The sequence below is a fragment of the Notechis scutatus genome, chromosome 14 (assembly GCF_049901735.1).
Source record: "Notechis scutatus isolate UNSWTSFEM ecotype Mainland chromosome 14, rNotScu1.2, whole genome shotgun sequence".
Taxonomy (NCBI): Eukaryota; Metazoa; Chordata; class Lepidosauria; order Squamata; family Elapidae; genus Notechis; species Notechis scutatus.
The window spans coordinates 4,899,644-4,905,610 of NC_142022.1; positions in this window are offsets into that span (position 1 = coordinate 4,899,644).

Consider the following 5,967-nt stretch of genomic DNA (forward strand, 5'->3'; position numbering starts at 1 on the left):
TGGGGTTTCCTTAGTTAACCTTTTCTTTTTCTCCTTCGACGCTCCACCACTCTTTGAACCAAAACAGGGGAGGGCATTGAAGATGGGGCTTTGACCAACATATCCCTTCTTCTGGTCAACTCTTAACTTGGTTCAAAGCTCAGCCGCTGGAGCTGCGTAGGCAGGCTAAAACCTTGCCGTGGGTACTTTCAAGATGTTATGCAAAGCCAGCTTGGTTCCTTGAGGGTTCAGGCTGTTTTCTCAAACCAGGAAGTGGGGTAATTCAGGAACCGAGTTAAGGTACTTGAGCTCTGCTGAGCAATCATTTGTTTGCTAAGCTACTGCTTCTGCCCAGGTTATGAGTCTGGGGTTTTCCACTATGTTTTATTCCTTCTCTTCTCTTCTCTTCTCTTCTTCTTCTTCTCTTCTCTGTCTTTTCTTCTCTCTTCTCTGTCCTTTTCTTCTTCTGTCCTTTTCCCTTTTCCTTCCTTTCCTTTTTCCCTTCCTCTTCCTTTCCTTACATTCTCTTCCTTTCCTTCCTTCTCCTCCTGTCCTTTTCTTCCTCCTGTCCTCTTCCTCCTTCTTTCCCTTTCCCCTTCTCCTTCCTCTCTCCTTCCTCCTTCCCTTCCACCTCCTTTCCTTTCCTTCTTCTCTTTCCTTCCTCCTGTCCTTTTCTTCCTCCTGTCCTTTCTCTTCCCCTTTCCCCTTCCCTTCCTCCTCTCCTTTTCCCTTCCCTTCCACCTCTCCTTTCCCGCTTCTCTTTCCTTCCTCCTGTCCTTTCCTTCCTCCTGTCCTTCCCTTCCCTTCCTCCTTCCCCTTCCTTCCTCTTCTTTGCTTCCTCCTTCCTTCCCTTCCTCCTTCCCTTCTCTTCCTCCTCTCCTTTCCTTCCTTCCCTTCTCTTCCTCCTCTCCTTTTCCCTTCCCGCATTTCATTCAACCTGCTTCTATTCTCCCCTCCCTCACAATTCCTTTGTTTCAGCGATCTATATTTTCATGAGGAAGGGGCAGCATTCAGAGAGGTTGGGGTTTTGCTACAGGTAAACAATTGCAACTCCGCAGGAGAACAAGAAAACCAACTTTTCCCCTGTCTTATTGCCCACTACCCCAAGGCTGAAGCACAAGGGAGAGAAAGAGAAAGAAAAAGTGAGGGAGTTGCATCCTGCAATTAATTTTTAATTTGCTGCTGCACAAGGAAGGGAGGGGCCAGAGTGGGTGGAAAGAAAGCCTCGATCCCCTTCCCCTTTTCTTCACCACCACTGCAGTTTTCCGAATAGGGATCTCTTCCCAATGAAGAGATTAGATCCCTGTTCTTCCCACGTTGGAATCCAAACACAGAATTGAAATCAAATACTGTATTATTATTTTGGGGGGGAGGGATTAAAAAAAGCAGAATTCTCACTGCCCAAGCAGAGATAGGAGAAATTAGTACCGCTTTATATTACGAGACCAAGCGTAGAATGCTGCATCCAGTTCTGGTCACCACGATACAAAAAAAAGAGATTGAGACTCTGGAAAGAATGCAGAGAAGAGCAACGAAGACGATTAAGGGGTCTGGAGGCTAAAACATATGAAGAACGAGGGGTCCTGGGTGTTCTCTGAGTTTGCTTGTTTTCTTGCAGACATTTCATTACCCTAACTAGGTAACATCATCAGTGCTAGTATAGCACTGGTACACTAGTTCAATACCCATGCTTCGCTACAAAACTATGTGGTCGGGCATAGTTTCTGGGGAGGAAAGTAAGGGGAAAAAACATCTGCCTTTGCCTACCAGCATCCATCGGGATTCATCTGGCTAGCGTCCTATCAGTGTGTGAGAGAATTGAAGGCTGTTTGGAAACTGAAAAAGCATTTGCTGTGTGAGCAAGGAGACAGCAAGGAGCCTGGGCATGGCTGAGCTCAACTGTTCTGTACTAAAGCTGCTTGGTGCTGTGAAACTGAAACTGAAACTCCTCTCCTCTGCTTGTGTTTTGCATTTGGAGCAGATTTCTTTTCAGGTGGGGAGGGGGAGTAGAACTCCTTAGCATCAGAGTGTGTTAATAATAATAATAATAATAATAATAATAATAATAATAATAATAATAATAATATAGGAAATACTAATGGTCTGATGGTCATTTGGAAAGATCCTTTCTTAGCGAGCCCCTAGAAGCTAAGAGGAAAATATGTGCCAGATTTCAAGTTTGTAGGCTTTACAGTTCTGGAGATTTTGTGATGATGCGTGAGTGGTATTTCGCTTTTATAGAGAGAGATATGAAAAACGGCTGCAGGAATTGGGTATGCCTAGTCTATTGAAGAGAAGGGTTAGGGGTGACAGGATAGCAGCCTTCCAATATTTGAGGGGCTGTCACAGAGAAGAGGAGGACAACCTATTTTCAAGTTACCTGAGGGCATGGCAAGAAGTAATGGGTGGAAAACTAATCAAGGACAAAACCATCCGCAATTAACCAACACAATTAAACAGTGGAACGACTTGCCTTCAGATATTGTGGGTGCTTCATTGCTGGAGGTTTAATAAGATATTGGACAGCCATTTGTCCAGAATTGTATAGGGCCTCCTGCTTGAGCAGGGGGTTGGACTAGAGGACCTTCAAAACCCCTTCCAGCCCTAGGAAGCCCCGCTAAGTGAGACAATTTTGCCTCATTTTACGACCTTCCTTGCCACAGTTTGTTTAAGGGAGTCCCCGCCGTTGTTAAGTTAGGAACAAGGTTGTTAAAATGAACCTGGCTTCTCTGTTGAGTTTGCTGGTCAGAGAAGGTCGCAAAAGGGGATCATACGGCAACCGTCATAAATAGGAGTCGGTGAATTTTGATCACGTGACCATGGGGATGCTGCAGCATGAAAAAAAAAAAACAAACGGCCGTAAGTCACTTTTTTCAGGGCCGTTGTTACTTCGGTCACTAAATGAACTGTTATAAGTCGAGGACCGGCTGTATTCCGTTCCTTATTTGTCCCTGACAGTGTTGGGCCCCCACCGTTGCCCCATAGCAACTCAACCCGACCGGCCAACCATCCGAAGGTGCCCCCCCCCCCCTGCACACAAACCTTGGGCCTGTGGTGTGTGTGTGTGTGAAGCCAGCCCATATGGTGGGCCGATCAATCGCCTCATTGTGCAACCGCAGCAAAAACGGAGGCGTTCAAGCGAGCTGCCTTGGCTTTTCATGAGAAAGGTACTTTTGTGCGGCTCGCGGGGACTTTTTAATTTCTCCTTCCATTCATTCCTTCCTCGGCAACCCCGTCGTGACTGTGCCTAAAGAAGGTATTTCTCGACGAGGCCGTTCAGTTTTTCCTTCCCGAAACACCGCTCAAAATAAAAATAGAACAAACAAGACGCCACCGGTGAAGGAGTGGGGAGGGAGGGGGGGAAACGCCCATCGCTTTTCAGTTTAAAAGTGCCTTCGGTTTCCTGGTGGTGCTGGGTGCTTATCGCACGGATCTCCTCCACCGGTCCTCTCTCTCTCTCTCTCTTCGCTGCAAAAATATAAGTTTTCCCGCACTCCTGCGGAGCCCTAAGGGAGGTGGGCATCTCTTCTGTAAGTTTTGCGGGCCCCCTCCTGCAAAATTGGGACTTCGGTTTTCGTTCTTGCAGAAAAGGAACACAGCTCTTGAGTTGTGAGTCTCACACTTAACACACACACACACACACACACGACAGCTCGCACCCCAGGCTTGCCCTATTTATTTTCCGCCCTGTTCCTAACTCCCTAAGTTGTGGGTGCTCCCATCACTGGAGTTTTTTTAAGAAGAGACTGGACAGAAATTTGTCTGAATAGGTTCTCCTGCAGAATAGAATAGAATAGAATAGAATAGAATAGAACAAAGAAAAAATTGAATAGAGTAGAATTAGAATAATAGAATAGAATAGAATAGAATAGAATAGAACAGAACAGAACAGAACAGAACAGAATAGAATAGAATAGAATAGAATAGAATAGAATAGAATAGAATGTAGAATAGAATGGAATAGAATAGAATAGAATAGAATAGAACAGAATTCTTTATTGGCCAAGTAAGGAATTTGTCTTTGGTGCAAATGCTCTCAGTATACATAAAAGAAAAGATACATTCGCCAAGAGTCAAGATTCATAAGGTACAACACTTAATAATAGTCATAGGGTACAATGTCATAGGGGGGTTGGGCTAGATGACCTCCAAGGTCCCCTCCAGCTCTATTCTGATTCCTCGGAGGCTTTGAAAGGCACTAAGGCAGGGGTGGGCAAACTACGGCCCGCGGGCCACATCCGGCCCGTTGGTCTTTTTAATCCGGCCCGCCGAAGATTGGTACAGAATTAAGGTTTGATGTGAATGATTGAATGATTGCATTCATTTGATTTTGACTTGTAATGACAGGCATTTCGACACCAGGTGGTGGCCCGTCTGTCAAATTTTAAAAGTCAATGAGGCCCCCGAGCCAAAAAGTTTGCCCACCCCTGCACTAAGGAATGGTGTGGCCAAGTGCAAAGTTGCAGAGCGAGGAGGCTGGGTTCTCACAATACATTGGACTCTTAACTTGCTCTTTCCCCGGATCCGGTTCACACGGTTTTGTTAACCCAACCGGCCACTTTGCACTCTTCCTCAAGGCAGTTGTGGAAAAGCACCAATGGGCAGAAGTATGTGGAAGGTGGGAAAGAAAAGAAAGGGGGAGAGGGAGAAAAAGAGAAAAAAGAGACAGAAAGAAACAGAGAGAGAGAGAGAGAGAGAAAAAAAATAGAGACAGAAAGAGAAAAAGACAGCGGAAGAGACACAGAGAGGGAGAGAGACAGAAAGAAAGAGACAGAAAGAGAAAGGAAGACAGAGAAAGAGGGAAAAAGAAAGAGAGAGCTAAAGAAGGAGAATGAGAAAGACAAAGAGTCAGAAAGTGAGAGAAAAAAGAGAGACAGAAAGAGACAGCAAAAGAGAGAAAAGAGAGAATGAGAGAGGGAGAAAGAGAGAGATGGAGAAAGAAAGAAAAAGAGAGAGAAAAGAGAGAATGAGAGAGAGGGAGAGATAGAGAGACAGAAAGAAAAGAAAGAGAGAGAAAAGAGAATGAGAGAGAGGGAGAAAGAGAGAGATAGAGAGAGACAGAAAGAGAGAAAAGAGAGAATGGGAGAGGTAGAAAGAGAGAGAGAGACAGAAAGAAAGAGAGAGAGAAAAGAGAGAATGAGAGAGAGGGAGAAAGAGAGAGATAGAGACAGAAAGAAAGAGAGAAAAGAGAGAATGGGAGAGGGAGAAAGAGAGAAAAGAGAGAGAAAAGAGAGAATGAGAGGGAGAAAGAGATAGAGACAGAAAGAGAGAGAAACAGAGAATGAGAGAGAGGGAGAGATAGACAGAAAGAAAGAAAGAGAGAGAGAAAAGAGAATGAGAGAGAGGGAGAAAGAGAGAGATAGAAAGAGACAGAAAGAGAGAGAAAAGAGAGAATGAGAGAGGTAGAAAGAGAGGTGAGAGAGACAGAAAGAAAGAGAGAGAGAGAAAAGAGAGAATGAGAGAGAGGAGAAAAGAGAGATAGAGACAGAAAGAAAGAGAGAAAAGAGAGAATGGGAGAGGAGAAAGAGAGATAGAGACAGAAAGAAAAGAGAGAAAGAGAGAGAGAGAGGGAGAAAGAGAGAGAGAGACAGAAAGAAAGAGAGAAAGAGAGAATGAGAGAGAGGGAGAAAGAGAGAGATAGAGAGAGACAGAAGAGAGAGAGAGAAAAGAGAGAAGGAGAGAGAGGGAGAAAGAGAAAGCGACAGAGAGAGAATATGAAAGAGAGAGAGAGAGAGAGGGTGGCGAGAGAGGGCTTGTGCAACCCGGACAGTGGGCAGGCGAAGGGACCAGCCCAGGCCAAGGCGGCTGAAGCGCGGGGCAAGCGCAGGAGCGGAAAACAAAGCAGGGCCGGGCGAGGAAGAGCCGCGCGCCCGTCTCCCCCCCCTCCCTCCCCGCCACCTTCCTTTCCGCGAGGCTGCGAAGCGAGTCCAAATAAGGTGTGATCGAGCCCCGTCAGCGCCTCCTTTCCCGCAGCCCGATTTGCCCTTA